Below are 20480 nucleotides of genomic sequence, written 5' to 3'. Positions count from 1 at the left end.
CATTAGCAAAGGCTGGTAAGGCTTCTATTGTAAATGGCAGTGGGTCCATACTGTTGCTTAGAGTTTGATGTGTCCAACAGTGTTCCTCTTTGGAGAAGTGACCATGTTGGAATTTGTAGACATGATCCTTAATGCTTGAAAAACTTGAAACACGCTCCTTTGCACAAATATGTTTTTTACAAACAAAAGTGTCTGCCCAAAGCAAAACAATATGACTCCCACCTAGGGTGCCACAAACTAAAGGGTCAAACTATTAGGGAGAAGAGAGAGAAGCCTGTTGACTCAGTAAATGATCATCAAACACTGCTGATGTTTGAATCTGTATGCGTGCGCCCATCTTTCCCACTTTTCACAGTTCAGATCAAGGTTCTGCACTGCCAGACAAGAAGGCACACATGCAATTCTACTAATTTCAGCAATTGCTAACAGAAATGCCATTATATGTTGGGATTTTCCTTTTTAATGCATTAATGCATTCAGTTTTCATTGCCACATATTCTAGTTTTGCACACCCTTTTTACACTGTGGTTTTAACTACATATACACCTGCTAAAACATCCTGAACCAACATTTTTTCCAGCACCTGTAGCAGCATGTTTTCCCTCAGTATCCTGAGGGCTACAATGTACAAATAAGTGAAGTCATGTTTGGTAATTACTACCACCTTCCAGTGTATGATCCAGTATGTTATGTTAACCTAAGTCTCGGGCATTACACTGCATCTTACTGGTTATTTTGGAAAAGCATTTCTGTTAACAATAATTTTCCAATACATTTAGGCTACTTTCACATTTTGGTCAGTCTGGCTTTCCAGCTGGATTAAAAGCATGTTCAGGATTTGTCCAACAACTGTAACCAATGAATCAGAATGCACCTATGCAGAAATCAGCTAGTTCTCAGCTTGATAGACTCTGAAAGGTGACCAGCTAGGCATAAGCATTACAAACATCTTTCTTTAATTAGTGAATGCACCTTTAAGCTACAGCAGGTCCAGCCTGAAATTTATGAGTTCAATTTGAGTGTCAGAGAGTGAGATCTGAAGCAGATAACATGAAGGCTAAACAAGTACAGCAAAGTTGGTCTTTTTTAACCATTTGAGTTTTCAGCTTCTGTCTGTGATGGAAAATACTGGATTTCAAAATGTTAGAAACCGTTTGAAAATCTTAGTTAAAATGATGGTCTACATTCTCTAGAGAATATGGTTTTAGTAATGCCAACAACGGTAACCATACTATTCAGACGCTAAAGACAGCTTTCAGAAGTAAACTTAGGATTGGAAAAAAGATAGAGTTTATAAAGTTTGTAAATTTCAATCTCATAATCCATTTATAAAGACAGGAGTATAGATATCTGTCTCACAGATATCGGAGAGTCAAGGGAGTCAAGAGTTAAGTTACAAAGAATCACCTAATCTCCCACTTGAGTTCCTTCATTAGCCTCTCAAATATTCCCACAGGCTAGATAATCTCAAAGACTCACAGAAACTTCAACACTGGCTATTATCACACTGGAGATTCAGCAGGAGATAGAAAAAATAATGACAAAACCAAGAAGTTATAATAAGTGTATAACACTGATTACATAATATTAAGTTTCAAGCCCGCAACATTTTTCAGTTGTAACATTGAGAGACAAACCCAGACTTTCATTTTCACCAAATAAACCTTTAAAAATAAGCAGTAACTAGATATTAAGTTAAGAGAAAATGACACTGGGAGGATCACAACCCAAAAACAGAAAAATAAATCCAGATACAAAGAAATGTAGGTATCATTAAAGCAAAACAGGACTGAACCTCCCCTGATAGTGAAAGTGACCCCAGCTGAAGGTCAGTGACCCTTGGGCTCAGAAATATCTCCAAAGGGAGTCAAGAACATAACAGCAGAAAGATTTACAGCATGGCGGATTGACATCAAGGACCCAACCAGTGCATTTAAGGAATGCTGTACCGGACCACACATCACTGATGCAAATTACATACTCAGTAGTTTGATAGTGATTGATAGCAGTCTAGCAACTGTGTTGTACAGCCTGCACCCTCCTCAAGGTTGATAAGGATCCAAGACCCCTAACCCTTCTCTACTACAGCATTGATTACCACACCTTTTTTCAAACATGTTTGTATATTGTTTCTGTTCCTTTAGATGGATATTTATAGCGTTAAACAAATGCAATTGGATGTGATCACCTAAACTGCTTTCTTTTGACAAATACTAGAACTCAGATCAAGAAATTCACACCATTAATTTAGCTGTAAAGTTCTGACAGTCCCTGGGCATTTTCTTTCAACTGTTGAACTCAAGCATTTGTGGTTCTATATTTATTTTTGCAAATACTTTTTGTGTTCTTTTGTGTATTCCACCATGTTTGTGTGAAATGAGCAGGCTGGTCTGGCCCATTGGGCTTTCCACGCATGTGAGGGAGTTATCAACCAGGTCCAATTAGCATGACAACTAATTACTGTTTCCTTGCCTCAATCCTCCCCAGCACACACACATGCACACAGTCAGTTAAGCAGTACATTAAATTAAATCAACACTTTGGTGCTCCTTCTAAAAACAAAGCTTCAGGGGACCCCCACTGGCTTTTATTGTTTGTGTGTTCTAGGTTTCACCTTTCAAAGGGTAGTCAAGCCTTACACCTACACTCTTTTAAAATCTGGAGAAATCTTAATTTCTTATTTCAACAATGGATTTAGCTCTGGGCAACAGGGGAGAAAGATAACTGAGGAGTGTAAGATAAAGAGACAAAGTAATATATTTGAACACAACAGTAAACAGATGAAGGTATGAAGATTTATCTGGGGTATGAGATGCGTGTGATGATGACCTGCTGTGAACAGGAACAAACAACATTAACACTTCACAAACAGTGAATACTGTGTTTGGTATGCCAGTGAAACCCATCAGGAAGTGGGTGGGTACTTTCATGGAATATCAAATCTAGATATCCGCATCATTTTACTGTGACACAGGAATTCAAAGGAACCCCTGTAGTTCACAGGGTTCTCAATGATTCACAGGAGGTTTTGCAAATACCGTTGTTAACAAAGACAAAATATTTTCAAAATAATTTATGTCCGCTGTTTACTTCTCTGAATGTTGGTTTGTTTGCATGTTTGTATGAGTGTAGATGAAGCAGATGGATTGGTCTTACTCTAGTCAGAGGTCATATGACTTGGCTGGTAGCTGTTTGGCACTGCCAGGCTCTGAGCTAATGTGCAGTGTGTCATCTCAGTTAGTGTGCTGGATGAGATGTACTGTTGTTATCCGGTTTCACAGTGTGAAAAATGAATGTAAGAGGTTCAGACTCTCCCAAACCTTTATGGGCACATCTATGGACTCCCAGGGTATGATGAGCATGATTGAAAAATTGCCAGAACGTATGCATTTGCACAGTTTCAAAAGCATTGTCACCCTAATAAGATTGATGGACATGGGTATTTTAGTTTCCATGCCATGAGTTTGTGTTTGTCACAACCAGAAACATAAAAAAAAAAAAAAAAAAAAAAAAAAATATATATATATATATATATATATATATATATATATATATATATATATTATTTCTTGTAAGAAAGATAAAAATCTAGTAGTCTCCTTTCAGCCAGTTAACTGACAGTGTGCAGCAACAGGTGGAGGAGAGGAAGTTCTGCATTGCATTATGATTCATACAGGCAGAGAAAACTCTAGTCACTCTGGCATTTTATCTGCCATCTCATTAAAAGGGGTTTAAAAAATAGAAACAGCATAACAGCATTTATTTTGTGGTTTGGCAAACTCTTTTAAACCTTGATATATTGTAATATTGGTAATTCAATTCAATTCAGTTTTATTTATATAGTGCCAATTCACAACACATGTTGTCTCAAGGCACTTCACAGCAGTCAGGTACATACAGTCTATAGCTACTAATACTTAAATCAAATTTTATTTAAGAATGTCAAATAACAAAAATCACACAATGTACTCTGAAATTAAGAAAATATGGTTGGTTTAAGAAATTTTGAAATATATTAAATTTTTTTAATTAATCTGCAAGAATACTCCAGTTTTTGCAAGGCAGTATAATAAATATTTAATTGCCTTTAAGTGGCATAAAGGTAGAATAAGATCCAATTAACTAAACTGACTAATTGCACCTTTAACATAAAAATGTCTAGAAACACTAATGATGTAGTACTGCTTTATTATAAGCCTTGTTTTTTAAAAATTTGTCAGAGTTCGTCTTACTCCTAGTGTCTCCATTCACATGATACTGAGTTTGAGTTGATACACCAGGACAGTGTGGTTCCCCCTGCTGTTGTCAGATATACTTACACACCACAGAACAAATGAAACGCCCTGCCCGTCCAGCCAGGGCAATGTCTATTAAACTTAGATGTACATCCTGTTATACACAGTCACCCCGTCTGCCATATGTTAGCCTCTAAGCTAGAAACTGTAAAAATAGGCTTGGCCTAAATGTTATTAATGACCATGTGTGCTGTGAACACACTGTATAATTATGCCTTGTAGTTTCACCCAAAGCTCAGGTTTATAGTTCTCTGCTATGGTTTGCAAAACCAAAACAAACAGGAACATTGGCATGGATGGACTTTTTAGCTCACAATTACAAAGCAGGATTGCTTTGTAAATGTTGCAACCAGCAACCCAAGGGTAAATAGGCCTAGTGTCTCCTGCTCTACTCATGTTTTACAAAGGTTAACATGGAATAACTACGTTTTAGATGTTTTATTGCTACTGGTTAGTGAACAACCAATACTTGTTGCTTTAAAGAAAGGCAACAAGTATTGGTTGTGCTCTAACATATTGAACTCAGAAAAGTACACATGCAGTGCAAGGCCTTCTGATTACAAATCTGAACACATATAACTGTAGAAAAAATAGAATGCAACTCTAAAAAAGTTAGATTAATTACTGAAATCTTTGTAAGGCACAATTTTTCCTGTCACACACTGAAACTGACACTGGAAAACACCACATAATTAGGATGAATGGAAATTGCAAATATTTTCTAAAAATAAGTAAAACTCAAACTAATTATTTCATAACAAAAAAAAATATATATATATAAAAAGTTATGTAGCAAAAGCAAACAAAGCTCAGCTCTCCCTGTTGATTTATATCTTGTTGCTAGCAGCAAATGCTGCAGACGCAGCTGACATTTGGTTATGTATCAGATGTTATAATGACTTGTTACTGAGCCAGCTCCAGGCTGCTGTGGTACAGACTTCTATAATTACTGTCAGAATCCACACTGCAACCATATATTTCACACACACAACCCACGAAACACAATCTGTTGCATACACTGGATTTGGTCACTTGCACATTACAGTAAATGGCTTTGGTAAAATAAATGCTGTACAAAAAAAAATCTTATTCATACAGGTGAATATACTGTAAATAAAGTCATTACTGCAGAGGTATCATCAACATAATCATGTATCTCATCAGTCAAGTTATACTGTGGTACTTCAATTTTAAACATCAAAAAAGGAAGTGGGATTCATTGTCTTCAAATCAGATGCTTCTATTGCATCAGTTTTAATTAAGACCATTCCAGCCATAAACCTGAAATTCTGCTTTAAGAGTGCAGTTCATCTTGGTGCAACTTTTATGACTTCACAATATATGATTTCAAGATATCTTTTGAAAGTTAAAATATGTTTAAAAAACGTCTCTTCTTTCAAGAAACATTTTGTATGAATGGCTGGGCCCCAAATCAGCAGCTTCGCCACAGGATCATTAAGTGCAAAATGTTAACATGCTTTTCTATGTTTGCATTTGAGTCTATGTACAGCTTCTCTCCAGCTGGATGACTGTTGACTCTAAACCCAACCACACAATTATAAAGCAAACTCAACCTAACCACTGCAGCCCTTGCTTTTTACAGGAATTTCCCCACTTTAGCAGATCATCCTGCGCGCAAAATATGAACCCAGTGTCAATGTCAAGCCACAAAATTCCATAAACAAAACTGTGGATTTTACAAATTACTTAAAAAACGTTGGTTTGAAGAGGTTTGAAGTTGTGCTCTGTGTCCTTAAACAACTAAAGCTGGTGTTCACATGAAGTGAAGATAAACAACAGCTGTTTTCAGCAGCGGCTGTACTTTCTGAGGAGACCGAGAAACTTTGGTTTGTCTCCGAAGATCCTTAGAAACTTCTACAGCTGCATTGTATAGAGCGTCTTGACCAGCAGCATAACAGTCTGGTATGGCAGCACTACTGCAGTGGGCAGAAAATGCCTGCAGAGAAGTCACGTGCAGAGGGGGAGGGGGGCTGGAGCATCTGCCCCTTTTGCTCCTTGCCCAAAAGTGCCCTTTTGGTCAGAAGATTTATTTATTTATTCAATCATATATGCCCTTCTCTGACACCCAATGAAAACATGTATTAATGCTATTTAATGTTATTTCGTAGGAGAGATGACATGACCATGCCCCGAAGTCACCCCGTTACCTTTGGCCTTTATCCCCTGTGACGCGGGCAGTAACTGCCCTTTGCCTAATTAATTAAAGAAGCAGAGCCCAGTATATGTCGCTTTTCGTCTATAATCCAAGACGGTTGTTGGTTAATAAACTGATAAGTGAGTAAATGTATAAGAAATTAAACCTTTCAGACAAGATCACAACTTTGTATCGTATCTGCCTCATCACAGACGGAGGAACAGTCTGAGCGAGGCGGCTAAAACACAACATACATGCAGGGGGAGAAAGAAAGGAGAGGGCGTTGCACTCTCTGAGTGGGAGGAGACAGGTGAGGAGAAGCTATTGTTGTTGCATTATGAACTAGCTGCTAGCTAAATACTTTGTATTTGTCTAAAAAACTTTCACTAGGCAGTATCACTATAATTTTCCTGGAAAAGCTACTGTGAGGAGATGTGTGTTGATGAGATGCATTGGTGCTGCAATTTATATGTTTAACCTTTTTGGGGCCAATGAAAATGCAGTTATGCATCTATCAATCAGCTGTTTTAAAGGGTAGAATGAAGTAAATAGCCTGTCACTAACAAATCAATTTGTAAATTTTATCACATTTCTTTCAAAATGTGTCCCCTCAACTAATAATGTGGATTTTTATGTTGCAGTTTATTAAGAGATGATTTAAAAAATATGTTATTATATTTTTTATTCAATAAATGTATAATGACTGATTTTTAGGAGCCTGATTAGATAGTAGTGGGTGAATTTTAAGTAGTGCATTTTAAATTATTTTTTAGATAATAATTCATATGTTTTGTTTTAGTTTCAAGATACACTGTAAACAAAGGTGTCAAACAAACCAGGAATAAGCTGCTTGAAGCAACCAAAGATAGAGGATTGTTAACCAACTGGGTTGGAAAGAGTACAACAGGTAGGAACAAAAAGAGATAGAGAGAGAAATAACAAGAGACACTGAGCTGCAGTCAACACAGGGAAGGTTAGACAATGAGGAAAAAGAGTGAATAGACCAAGAAAAAAAAGAGGGAAGGAATAAAATGTACATAAGTAATCATAAAACATAAACACAACAAAATAGAAGAGGTTTAACCTAAAATTTGATGGTCAGTTATCAGTGTCAGTAGGCTTTATGTTTTCTCATGGTGACATGTAACACTAAGGTTCCATGATAAAGTTTGATACACCTGTGCTGTTCTGAATGGACCATCATCACTTCCACTGTAACTACAGAACATCCAGGCTGCTTTAATTATTATTAGGGTACACTTTATTACAGTACACTAAAAAGTTGTATTGTGCCCCTGTGTTTATATTTTCCAACAGTGTATATGTGTAAAAATATGTCTGGTGGCCTAGGTCTCTAATGAAATATTTAATATATATATAATTGGTGTTGTGTGGTATATTATAGTTTTCCCTAGATTTGATTATATATCTCAATGTTTACCATTTTGTAGTACATCATAGTACACTGAAGTGTAAAAGCTGGATGAGATTCTTGCTAATATTCCACCCAAGAATCAGGCTATCTGTGCCCTTGTTTTATTTTGAGCACCTGGCCCTTTAGTGGTCTCTGCACGGCCCTCCTGCAGAGAGTGGTGAAGACAGCAGAAAAGATCATCTACCACTTAGGGTCTACAGAAGAGCTGCCTCCATCCTCCAAGACCACACCCACCCTCGGCATGGACTCTTCACACTTCTTCCCTCAGGCCAGAGGTACAGAAGTGTAAAATGCAGGACCTCCAGATCGGAGAAATCATTCCATAGATCATTTTACTTACTGTGTAATTTGCACTTTGCCTTTTTGCTCATTGCACACAGCTGATATAAAGCATTTGCATGATCATCTTTGTATTTTTGTATATTTGTATATTTCCATTGTTTGTCTCCTTTTTGGCATTTAAAGTGTATAACAAATGTCACACTTTAATTTTTGGAGTAAAGACTGATAACGGAGAATAAATTCCTTTGGACTAGATGTTTCGCTTTCCTGCATTGGGGGGTTTGTAGGATTGTCATATATGTTTATGTAAAAGATAAATGCAGCAGTAACCTTTTTCATTTGTCCAAAGAAATTAAACTAAACTCTGTATCTTCAATGGCTGTATGTAAAACCTTTGAGGCAAAAAAGACTTAAAGGTTACTATGGCAATTGCCCAATCCCTGACAGAAACTGTGATGAGGGTTGCTTCAGCCTAACCAGAGCTCATTATGAGTTGGTGGGGAGTCCCTATCTGAAAGCTCTCCTTCAGTTTCTGGGAGCTAATTAAAACACCTCTCTGCTTTGCACCATCTCAGTCCCTTTGTTGCTACCTGGCATTCACATCCCCTCAAATTTTCATCAAATACAAACACGCAAAACACCATAATAATCTAAACAAATACTGGATAGAGGTCAGTGATCATAAGTGGTTTTCAATTCTTATCCTCCAGTTAGGAGCCAGTCAGTACATCAGTGAACAGACTGGTCTACTAACCCATCACCTTTCTGGAAGAGGAGAGCTTTCCTGGATCCAAGACAGCTAAGCAAGACCAGAGGCTGTATAAAGGTTAATAGGTTCACTGACACTGAATTAATGTTGGATGAAAGAGCACTGGTCTGCAAACAGTCCTGTCTCAGCTCTGCACAACTTCCTTAATATATGATTTTACATCCACAATTATTGGCACATTTTTAAAGATGTGTCAAAATGTTTTTGAATTAATTCATCTGTAACATAATTTTAGATAGAAAAGGTTTTATAAATCCAACCTTCGGCCTTAGTAAAGTTACATAAATCAGTGGAAAATGTTAAAAAATAATTTTTAACAAAATCACTAGTGTTACTTTATTTTCACCCTTACTGATTCCTGTAAAACTAATTCACCTGAAGCATTTTTGTTATATTTTCCATTTTAGTTGACCAAAGCTTCAGAGGCGACTAAAGAGTGGTTGTCTTGCAATCTGAGAGTTGTGGGTTCGATTCCAGCTTCCTCCTGCCACATGTCAATGTGCCCCTGGGCAAGGCACTACCACTCTGCATATCGCTGTATGAATGTGTGCGCGTTAGTGACTGTGTCTGGGTGATTGTGGCTCTAGTGTAAAGCGCTTGGCGTGGTCAGTATGACTGGAAAAGTGCTATACAAGTTCATTTCATTTACCATTTAGATAACTTTTAATCAGCAATCTCAAACATCCTGTTTCTGTAGGGTATAAATATGATGTGACACAGAGGCTTATTTTTCTATGCAACTCCTCAAAATGGCAAAGATGTAAGAACATGACTTTCAAGTACTCATCCAAACTTGTGCATATCTACAGCATAAATAACAAGTTTAAAACAACTGAAACTGTAACAAACAAGGCAAGACAAGAAGAATTTAATACGTTTACTGTTAGACAACTGAAGAGTGGCAACTTCGGGTCAGCAAGTCTCTATGACGACCATTTAAATTTTTACCAGGGATGCCAATGAATGAGAAGGGCGCTGTTAATCTAAACTATGTCCTAATACTCGCACATCCATCCTTGTGTCCCTGAATTGCACGTTCCAGTTGATGGGTTCGAGTGCGTAGTGTGTCCCAATTCTCCAGAGTGGTCCTTAGCCCCGGCCCCTTTGTGCCCTCAATCCACACTTCGGCTATGCGCGCATCTAAGCGGACTTCACCTAAGTATATTACCCACAATTCACTGCTGCTGATGACGTTCTGAGCAAAAACCAATCACAACCATCAATGTAATCAACCATCAAATCAGAATAATAAGAACTGCGTAAACTTTAGACAGCAAGCCGACAAATATTTTTTTTACTGGTTTTCCAGGCTCAACATTGTAAGATACCACTGGGTTCAGAGTGAGTCTAGGCAGTCAGTAGGCCATAACACTGAAGTTACCTTACAAACAAACACTGGCGCAGCGAGAGTCTGGGGTAAAAGCCTCCTTTGCTTCCTGCACTTTCTTCTCCTTAAAACAATTGCTTATTGCAGTTTTAAAATATGTTTTTTTAGCAGCAAAACTGTGAAAACAGCACCGGTTCCCGCCCTTTTTGATGTTGCAGTTACGGTGCAGAGGTGCAAGTTGATGTCCCAATTCTCCGATTTTGCACGCTTGTAACCTGCGCACTTCAACCCCTACGTGCACTTGTACAAAGTACACACTTCATAGAGGGGCTTAGAGTGTAGTGTGGGTATTGAGACAGGGCCTTAGACTGTTTTTTTTTTTATCTGGATACTTGAATAATGGATGGTGAACATAAATACATGCTTAAAAAGCCAATGATATGATTAAGAAAATGCACTTTAAATTCATTCTTTACAATTTGAAAACATAAATAAAAACATTCGTTTTCAAATAGAACAGAAATTTGGACCGATATTTAGAGAGAACTACAACTTTAACACTGAAAAAAGCAGCGGAACTGATCTAGCAGGTCAGAAAACATGTTGAAACAAATCAAAAAAATACATAAAGGATGGTATCAGACAAACGGCGTACCTAAAGGACGTCCAAACACAAACACACACACACACACTTTTACAGTCACAGGGGGCTGGTGTTGGCAGAGACGTTTTTGAGCTGCAGGGTTTGATGGTGAGCCAATGCTGGCTAAAAAACCCCCCAAAAGATCCATATTCTGTGGTGCAAAGCTGGCTTTTTGTAGAATGGTTTTTACCTTCCTTTGCCTTCACAGGGTTATTATTGTTTCGTATTAACGGCAAAATAAAAAAAATACACATCATAACCAATTTAACTGTGAACAATAAATCTGTGGGAATGAAGAGATCAAACAGTCAGAAACAAGGCGTCATTATCTGTAGTATTTCTGGAGACAGAGTGATTAAACTGTGATTATGTAAAGTCTGGTATTTACATCAAGTTTTAAACACAATGAGATGTGATAAAAAAAGGTTATATTAAACTCCCTTTATGGAATGTAGTGTTGCTTCTTCTAGTTATAAATTACAGATATCATCAAAGCCATAAAAATAAATCCATCAAATGTTCGAAAGATGTGTTTAATGTGTTCAAAAGTGTTTAATTTCTTACCTTAGGTTAAATAGTTACTTCTTGTTGTCCTTATTGAGTATAAATCCAAATTAGCTGGGTTCAGAAGCAAAATTCTTCTATGTAAACATTTTACAAACCTTTAAACCATCATTGTTGTTAATATTTGGTGGTTATTTGCAAAGAAGTCAGTGATTATTTTCACAGAAAGGGTTGAAGGGAGTGCACCATCAATGAATTTCCATCATGAAACACGTACTAAGAAACAGAACATGTTTCCAATTAGAGTAGCAATTTAAGTGAACACTATTTTCTTCAGTTTCACCATCCCTTACTTTTCCATTGGAAGTTACTGTGACTATAAATGTTTTACATGCGCTACTTTCAATACAATTCAGGAAGATCAATGGTGTTTTTTCTGTGTAAATATTCACTGGATTCTTTGTAAATCACTGTCCAATGCAGCCATAACAAAAGTTTAAATGTTTATAAAATGGTGTTAGCATAGGCTATGACGTTTTTAAGACTGAAGTTGTTTCAAGTCCACTTCGATCTTAGCTTTCAGACTTCAGGACCAACTGATCTGCATCTATGAGGTCACCAAGAGAGCTATTGAGCAGGTAGGATTTTACCTGCTTATGTTTTAACATGATCTTATTAAAAAATTCTCAACTATTGCTTTAAAAGCAATAATTGCATAACTGAAGAGCCCTCAAACAGCATCAACAATAGTACAGTTGTGAGTTGCAATGTCTGACACTGAAAGTTAGGTGGAGCTGGGAGAAACTCAGCCAGATTTATGCTGTACCCATCATTTTCTTAACTCCCAACCTCTCCGAGACATCTGATTCTATGTGTTTATACAGGCAAATGCCTGGTGTTAGAAAGCCAAGCACATGTGGTGGACACATGTTTACAGCTGTGGTCTAACTCTGACCTATGATGTAATGGCATATAAAAAGGTGGGGAAAAAAGCGTTTTTCATTGCATGTAAATTAAATCTTTGAATGCTCCTTAGTATAACATTAAAAGAAAGTCGTGCAAACTTCAAAAGGAATACCCCTTAAAAATATACTTTTTAGAGAGCTTATAAGAAAGTAAAATAGGTTAAATGAGGGGAGTCCAGGGCTTTAGGGTCAGAAAAGGAAGGAGACGATAAAGGTTTTAAAATCCACAGTTGAAGTAAGAGCTCCCCCTGGGGCAAAGCACAAATAATACATTCAGTTGTGTCAAGGTCAAGTTAAGGCAAGGCCATTTTAATTTATATCACCCAATGGCCCTACTGTCATAAATTAGTCTTAGTCTTAGTCCAGACGGTTTAGGTTCCCTCCTTAAATCCTCTGGATAATTTTATGATTTTCTAAAACTGGTTTCATGAAGACAAGAGTTAAGGAAAGTACTTTGAGGTAAAAAAACAAAATACATTACTCAAATCTGCTAAGCAACCCAAAACTTTTACAATAATCTCAATTGCCTTTCACACACATTTTCTGTCGGGTGTGTTTTCCAGCCTTTGGGATCAAAACATCTGCCTTCCAATGGGAAATCCATTCCAGAGGGGATCAGTTAAGTACTGACTTTTGATCTCTGGCTTATGATCACCATCTTATTGCAGTTCTAAATTTAATAAACATCAAGAGAGTCCAAGACACGGTCTTGAATGCAAGTGAAAGAACTTTGTATTTTTTTTCCCAAACACATATATACACACATTTAGCATCTACATCAATGGGTGTGTTTAGTTTGCCTTTTTTCTATTCATGTCTGCTAGCAGAGATGTCCAAGAACGAAGCAACCATTCATTAATGACTGTTGTTTGAGTTGGATAGGACTTTGCCAACATTAACCAAACAGGGCTCAGATAATTTAAGCCAAGATATCAACATAGAAACACTGCTGTAGAAAACTGAAGAGGATGCTTCTCATTAAAAACCTCAAACCCTGTTCTTTAAAATCAATTTAACATTTACACATTAGGAACATTTGCAAAACATGTTTGTTAATAAAATTCTGTTCCGGTCTTTTCATTTAAGTTTTGTTTTTCAAATTACCCAATTAGATAGCTGTTGTTATCTTTATTTTTTAAGTTGTCTAGGACAGGGGTCATTAAGCCAATAGTAGTGTCAAAATCTTTTTTGCAATAGTTTTTTTTTTTTTACAAAGTGCATCTACTACTTGATTTTATTTTGAAAATTTAATCCAGAGGACAAAATAATCTAAAAATTAGTCTCCAAAAGAAAAAAGTAAAATTATTAAGGAAACTGGGAAGAATTTTGTATTTTGATTACATTATGATGCTTTTTAACTACCATGAGCTACTTGTTTCCACTCATTCTTATTGAGATGGGAGGCCTGGAAAAGTTTTATCCTTCAAATGTGACCTTGGCCTGAAACCTTTGAGAACAATATCTGTAGGAAATACTTTATTGATGCTGAAAATTACACTGCAAGTGCTAAAATATAACTGTTTCATTCATAACGGAAGTAATTTATTTTATCAATCAGAGTAGGCCCCTAAAATGAACCCTAGCCATCTGCCTCCCATTGCTCCAAATATTCCCAGCACCAGATGTGAGGTGCGTGTCTTTTTATTATGTGTGTCAGACCTTCACCATGATTTGTGATGTCTGTGAAGTATCAGATGCAGGGGTTTTAAGTGGGGGCAGCCTTAGTTATTAGCTGGGATGCAGAGTGTGAGAAAGTGCAAAAGGAAAGTGCTTGCTGCAGCTGATATGGGTCCTCTGGGACATCCCCTCTGCTGAGGTCATCCTTCACCCTCCAACACTCGTACATCAATGCTGACATCACTACTGATCTTAGCCAAGCTGTTGCCCTGGGCGACGTAAACAGGGAAATGTCTGTGAGCCTGTTGCAGGTGTTTCTAAGTGTTTACTACTGATGAACTACTATGTTAAAAATCCCAATTCCATTAAAGTGGAACTATTATGCAAAATTCACTTTTTGATCGTTTTTATACTTTCACTTGGGTCTCTAATGCTTCTACAAACAGTCCAAATGCAAAAAAACCCCCAAAACTTTATAGCCAAAACCGTATTTTTTGGCTATAAATGAATGTTTAATTGTTTCTAGAAAACTTGTGGTTTCAAAAGCTGTATAATTGTGAGGTCACACTGGTTTTACGTGACACGCACTTTACAATGGCTACCCTCATAGGCAGATGTTCTGTAGTTGGCAGCAAAGACCCATATGGTTTTATGCACGTTCTCCCACTGTTGGATAACAGATTTGTGGATTCATTTTATTTTTTAAGGGCAATGTTCTAGTCACATTACCGAAGGCCAGATACAGCTAATTTGCATAAAAGTGACAGAGCCCTAAAACAGCTCATTATGAAAGGAGCTCAAAATAGGGGGAACTAAGGAGGTGAAATCTCATTATCTGAGAATAATTTTGTGCAAAAAATCTAATCCATATGTTTTGTATAGCCCATAGACCAAAAAGGAAGTATAATAGGTCACTTGCATAGGGTCCATGCATTTGAGCTTTTATTTCGGTATGTCGCTGTGGTTAAAACACACATGGACAAAAAACCCTGATGACCAGAGCTGACAGCTATTTAACAATCTCATCAAGTCTGAGAGCAAATAACTAAAAAAATATAAATAAACCAACATAATAAAATTTAATCTTGACATAAATAACGTTTAAAGTAAACATCTTTGGACATAAATGCATCAAAGATTTTATGCCAGAAAAGAACGGTAAAGGTTTCTCTCTCTTTCAACCATGAGTCAACTTGTAAATATTTAGTGACATGTATCTGCTCACAGACGGTATTTTTCCTATACCTCACTGAATTTAACTAGGTTAACAGAAGAATTTGCTAATTAAAAGATCTTACCTCTGAAAAAGGAAAAAATAATTCTAAGAAGGACTTCCGATATATATTCGAGTATCATGTAATACTCTTAAAACACCATTATTTCTTTATATTTGGTTCAACAGAGCCATGGTTTCTTGAACATTTTTAAAGTGATCAATATTTCCTTAGGCTTTCTGATTGTTTTTCAACATTTTTTTTTAGACCTAGATTGCTTTTTCAATCAGTTTTTGTTCGACTGTTTAACCGTTTACCTCTGACTAGGGATGTCCTTGGTTCTCAATGATTGTGTATTTTGGCCAGGGACTCTTGAACAACCAACCTCTGATACCTAATGCTGAGCTCCTGTCTCTGATTATCAAAATCAGAATGTTTTATGTCAACCACACCCACAGCGAGACACATTGTTAATTGCACAGCCAATTTTTAACAATCACGGGCTGTTTTAATGGGCAGAGACTGCTGTGTCTAGTCACTGATGAATGAACAAGTGTAATAATGATTATATGAAGTTCTCTCAAACAATTATATACCAAATAAAACACTATATTAGGGCTCATAACTTGACATACAGGAGTAGACAGTCAATAAAAGATGGTGAATCTCCTGTATCAGATCTGGGCAGACATGCCTTTCAGATGCTGCTCTTTTGCTGTGTATGATTTATTTAAGCTCTGACCCTTCTTATTCAGTCCTCTACTTTCACAGTTTTGACATTTTACTCTTAAAACTCGCAATACACAATAAGTTGGTATGGTCAGCTACATGGTATGGACAGAAAATGAGCAAAAAGGCAGCCAAAGGTCAAAGTGAAATTGTGAACCGTCAAAAAGCCAGAGAAAGCTTTGATCAAGACCCCTTTAAAAGACCACAAAAAGTCTGGCTCCTTTTATGGGATTTATAAAGAGATTAGTGATGTTTAACTTTTGCACAGTAATATGTCTGATTAAAATAAAAGCTTTTCAAAGCAGTTTATCATTCAAGATTCAGAAAAAGTCAGTGGCTGTCATGCAAGTAAAACATGCCAAAGCTTTTCTCTGTCAGAGGTGGGCAGCACACCGTTAATATATTTTAATACAGTGTGTGGCTAGGATTGCTTTATGTTGCCAACACTTGTTTTAAAGCCGCCACTACCTCCTTACAGCTGATGTACTGAATCCTGGGAAGTGAGGGAGGTAAGGCAAGAGAGCCAGCGGCAATCAGAGCCCCTTCACTCCACACACAGAGTCACCTACAATGCATCCAGCCATAATGGCTATAATCCTCTCATCTCAATGTGTTGAGGAACCCGTGACATGCTCAAAACTCCAGAAATATGCCAGGCTCCCTAGCTTTCACAATATAGGCTTTGCAGTGATGACAGAACCACCAAGAGTTAAACAATGCAGCCTGAGTTTGCAACACTTTGAGAATGCAAAAGGGTGGATGTAGTCTTGAACAGAAAATTGGGCATATGTGCAGCTCTTAAAAAAACAAAACAAAACATGCATGACACTTTATCTGAATTAGTTCAGGTATGTTTGTATCACCCCCAACCATGCAATTTAAATATGCACGCATAATAATTAATATTAACATGGTAATTTTTTTATTATATTTTTATTTGTGGCACTAGTTGCCCTTATTTGAAAGTGGACAGTCTCTTAAAAAGGGGTGGAGGGAGAGGGGGAAGACATACAGGGAAGGTCTCGCCAGGTCAGGACTCGATCCCGGGACATCTGGTCGAGGCCTGAGCTCTCCGTATATGGATTGCGTGCTCTATCGCTGCGCCATAGTCGCACCCCATAAATTAATTATTTTGGTTTTATTAGCTTTATTGCATCTTGTTGATAATCATTGTTACAGAACCAGACTTCACATGAGATACACTAGATCCTATTCCTAGATGCAATAATCTGATAAAGGTGACGTGGAATAGATGCATCCAATGGAATGGAAGTATGCATGTGTCAAAGCATGCCAACATCAAATCAGAAACATGAAAATGAATAAGCCGAGAAAAAAACACAAGAGGGGGACCAAAGATGCTGTAAGTGCAGCTCAGAAAACTCATCTTTCTGAAATGAATGAGGTTGCATTAACAACATCAGAAAAAGAGTGGGATCAAGAAAAACTATCTTTGGAATCGGGGTACATGGATTCATGTACCATGCTTGCAGAGCTCACAGAACATGCTTTGAAGTCATATCAAGATGTAACATAATACAATGCCTTGCAAAAGTATTTACACACCTTTTGAACATTGTGACACATTACAAATACAAACCTCATTATATTGCATGGGGATTCTATGCAATAAACCTACAAAAAGTGACTATGACTGGGATATTCTAACATATGAATATGATGAATATACAGAGATCTAAACAACTTCACTTTAGCCCTGATTGCATGTTTTTTCAACCTGAACCCAGCTGCTTTTACAGCTGAATTTTGGTCTTACCTGACCAAAGCACCTTCTTCCACATGGTTGCTGTGTTCCCTACATGGCTTGTGGCAAACTGCAAATGGGAATTCTTATGACTTTATTTCATCAATGGCTTTCTTCACACCACTCTTTTGTGAAGACCAGATTCATTGAGTGGACGATAATTGGTGGTCCTGTCACAGGGTTCTACCACCTCAGTTATGGATTTCTGCAGCTCCTCAAGAGTTACCATGAGCCTTTTGGCTGTTTCTTAGATTATTCCTCTCCTCGCCCGATTTGACAGTGTTGGTGGGTTTGCAGTTGTTTGACACACAATGACACTAAAGATTTTTCTGTCCCACTTTTAACCACATTAGCCAAAAGATAATTCTGTACAGCTACACGATGGGCAAAGTGTCTATAACTGACATATTACATGCTAATCTGGATTTAACAATAAAGTGTTTATTGTAGGAGTAAAAATAATCTTTATGTTACTGTACAGGGGTTTCAGCATTTTATCTCCATTGCCAGACAGTGTCTTGCTCTTGTTCCATCACTAAGACATTATTGCATTGCACAATGTACTGACAATGACTGAATGTAATCACCATGACCAAAACAATTCTAAGCGTTCTCACCCAGCTGAACACATTACACTGTTCCCTACTCTGAATTGTTGGCTGTCACGCAAACAGTACACTGCTGTACAGCAAGTTGCCCATTGTGCCACATGACCCAACCTCAATGGCTGCAGCTTCAGAGACACAGTGATGTGGTGTAGCTTGGCACTCATCGCTCACATGCCCACGCCACCTGCATCGTAACGTCATCGTCTTTTCCATCCCACAAAGATGCATGGCTTGCAAACAGCCAGTCATAAACTGAAAAGTAGCGTTACAGGCAGACACAGACCAGCTGCACAGACAGAAAAGGATGGCTGAATTACAGATGGACATACGATAGAGGCTGCACAGTCAAACAATTCTTGGGAGGCTGTGGAAGTAGTGTAGGTTTCTTCATCACTGTCTCAACATAACAAACACATAAAGTCAAAAGATCATATGAGCAACAGAGGACCTCTAATTTGCATGCAAAGGATAATTACACATACACATCCAAATAAGCTCACCTTTGACTTAATATTATTCATGTCTGTGCACACCGGTTGCCATGGCATTTGGTCCTGCCATGGCATAAATTTACAGGCATGCAAGAGCCTGCCAAATACTGGCACTAACTGCAGCACAGTTGGCATGGACAATTTCTTGCACCAGAGAAGCTAGGAGCCAAAAGAAAACAGATAAATCCCATCCAGGCCTACAGCAATTTTTTTTAGATAGAGCTTTTCATTATGGTTTAATGCAGTTTCAAAATAGCAGAGCTCACAGACAGACAGATATCTGAACTTGCTTTGGCAGCTAAGACCTTGTTCTGCCAAAGCTGTCAGTGGAACATCAACACTTTCTCAATCAAGATGGCAGAGATCAGATACCTAGGTGTAGTTTTAACTGCACTTACACATGGCTTGCATATGCACCGATCTCAACCCACTTTTAATAGCAGTAAAAAGGCATACATAAGTGAATGTATCTTAAGGGGTGTGTCACATATCTGTGTGATTACAGGATTCCTGTTTCCTCTTCCAAAGCGAGCAATGACAATGACATTATACGTCAGCTCTTCCTACACAAAGGGAAGTCTACCAAGGCTACATTGGCCAAAGAAAAATCTTCCCTCCAGTTTCATTCTCTCTCTTCTATGTAAGCACCCCCCCCCCAACATCCATAACCAGACCTCTCTCCATCTGCGCTCCCTTGCTCCTTGTCAGCTGGTGGGGAGATCCAGATGTGAAGGGAGAGGGAATTGGACAGGAAAAGGAGAGGGAGAGAGGGACAAAGACAGAAATCCGCATCCCCTTGAAGACAGACTTCATTGTTCAAGACCATTTGGGCGGGCCTTTTAGACACATAGACAAAAACAATTATATGCACCATACAATGGAGTCCACCTGGACAACAAGGACCGATTGTGCAGTACTTGGCAAATGTCACAGCCACCAACTTCATTGTTTTTTTATTTCCATTTTGTCTGATAAACTGAAACAAAGAGGGGAATAATTGTGGAGAAGGCATGAGCCGGTTACCAGTATCAAGGTGCACTAAGGTTTTAAAATGTCAAATCTTCAAAACTGTTAAATTTTTTTAAGTTTAAAGTCATTTTCAATTTACAGCAAATATCAAAGTTTTCTGAGTTTTCTCTGGCTGTACTGGACCAAGACTAATGTGCATGCTCCTCCACCAACTGTTGCTTTACACTGCTGGTCAGCTGGCTGAAGAAACACTACTACACTTTTCCCTCATTTACAAGAGGGACATATCAATCTGTTTGGAAATGTTTCCGGTCACAATAAATCATAATAGTAATGGTGTGAAAAACCAAAGTAGTGCACAATTGTGAATTAGGCATGAGTCGGCTACCTGAATCATGAGGCGCCAATGTTCAAAACAGTTACAGCTTCAAAACTGCTAAGATTTTCCATTGTGTTGTTGCTCAGGTTTAAAGGTCTTTTAATGAGATGGCAAAGAAAATGCTGAAGATTTTGCAGTTTTTCTCAAACGTGTTGAGAAAACTGTAGTAGTTGCCCCTCCCCCACTTCTTGATGCCTGGTTTTTCTAATTTGCAATTAGAAAAACCGGTACTCTGAGATTCTGAGTTGTAACTGGATAAAATTTTAGTTAAAATATAAGTTAAAGGGGCACTATATATACATGTTTTATTTGCATTTGTGAATATATTGCAAC

The 20480-nt window shown here is 37.7% G+C and overlaps 1 protein-coding gene across 4 annotated transcripts in view; it reads right to left on the bottom strand.

Moving 5' to 3' along the window:
• The window catches only part of sash1a (SAM and SH3 domain containing 1a), a 221848-nt gene that overhangs the window by 70309 nt on the left and 131059 nt on the right, over positions 1–20480 (bottom strand). The gene's annotated exons all lie outside the window — the stretch shown is intronic.

The sequence above is a fragment of the Girardinichthys multiradiatus genome, chromosome 15 (assembly GCF_021462225.1).
Source record: "Girardinichthys multiradiatus isolate DD_20200921_A chromosome 15, DD_fGirMul_XY1, whole genome shotgun sequence".
Classification (NCBI taxonomy): domain Eukaryota; kingdom Metazoa; phylum Chordata; class Actinopteri; order Cyprinodontiformes; family Goodeidae; genus Girardinichthys; species Girardinichthys multiradiatus.
This window is presented reverse-complemented; position numbering and strand designations above follow the sequence as displayed.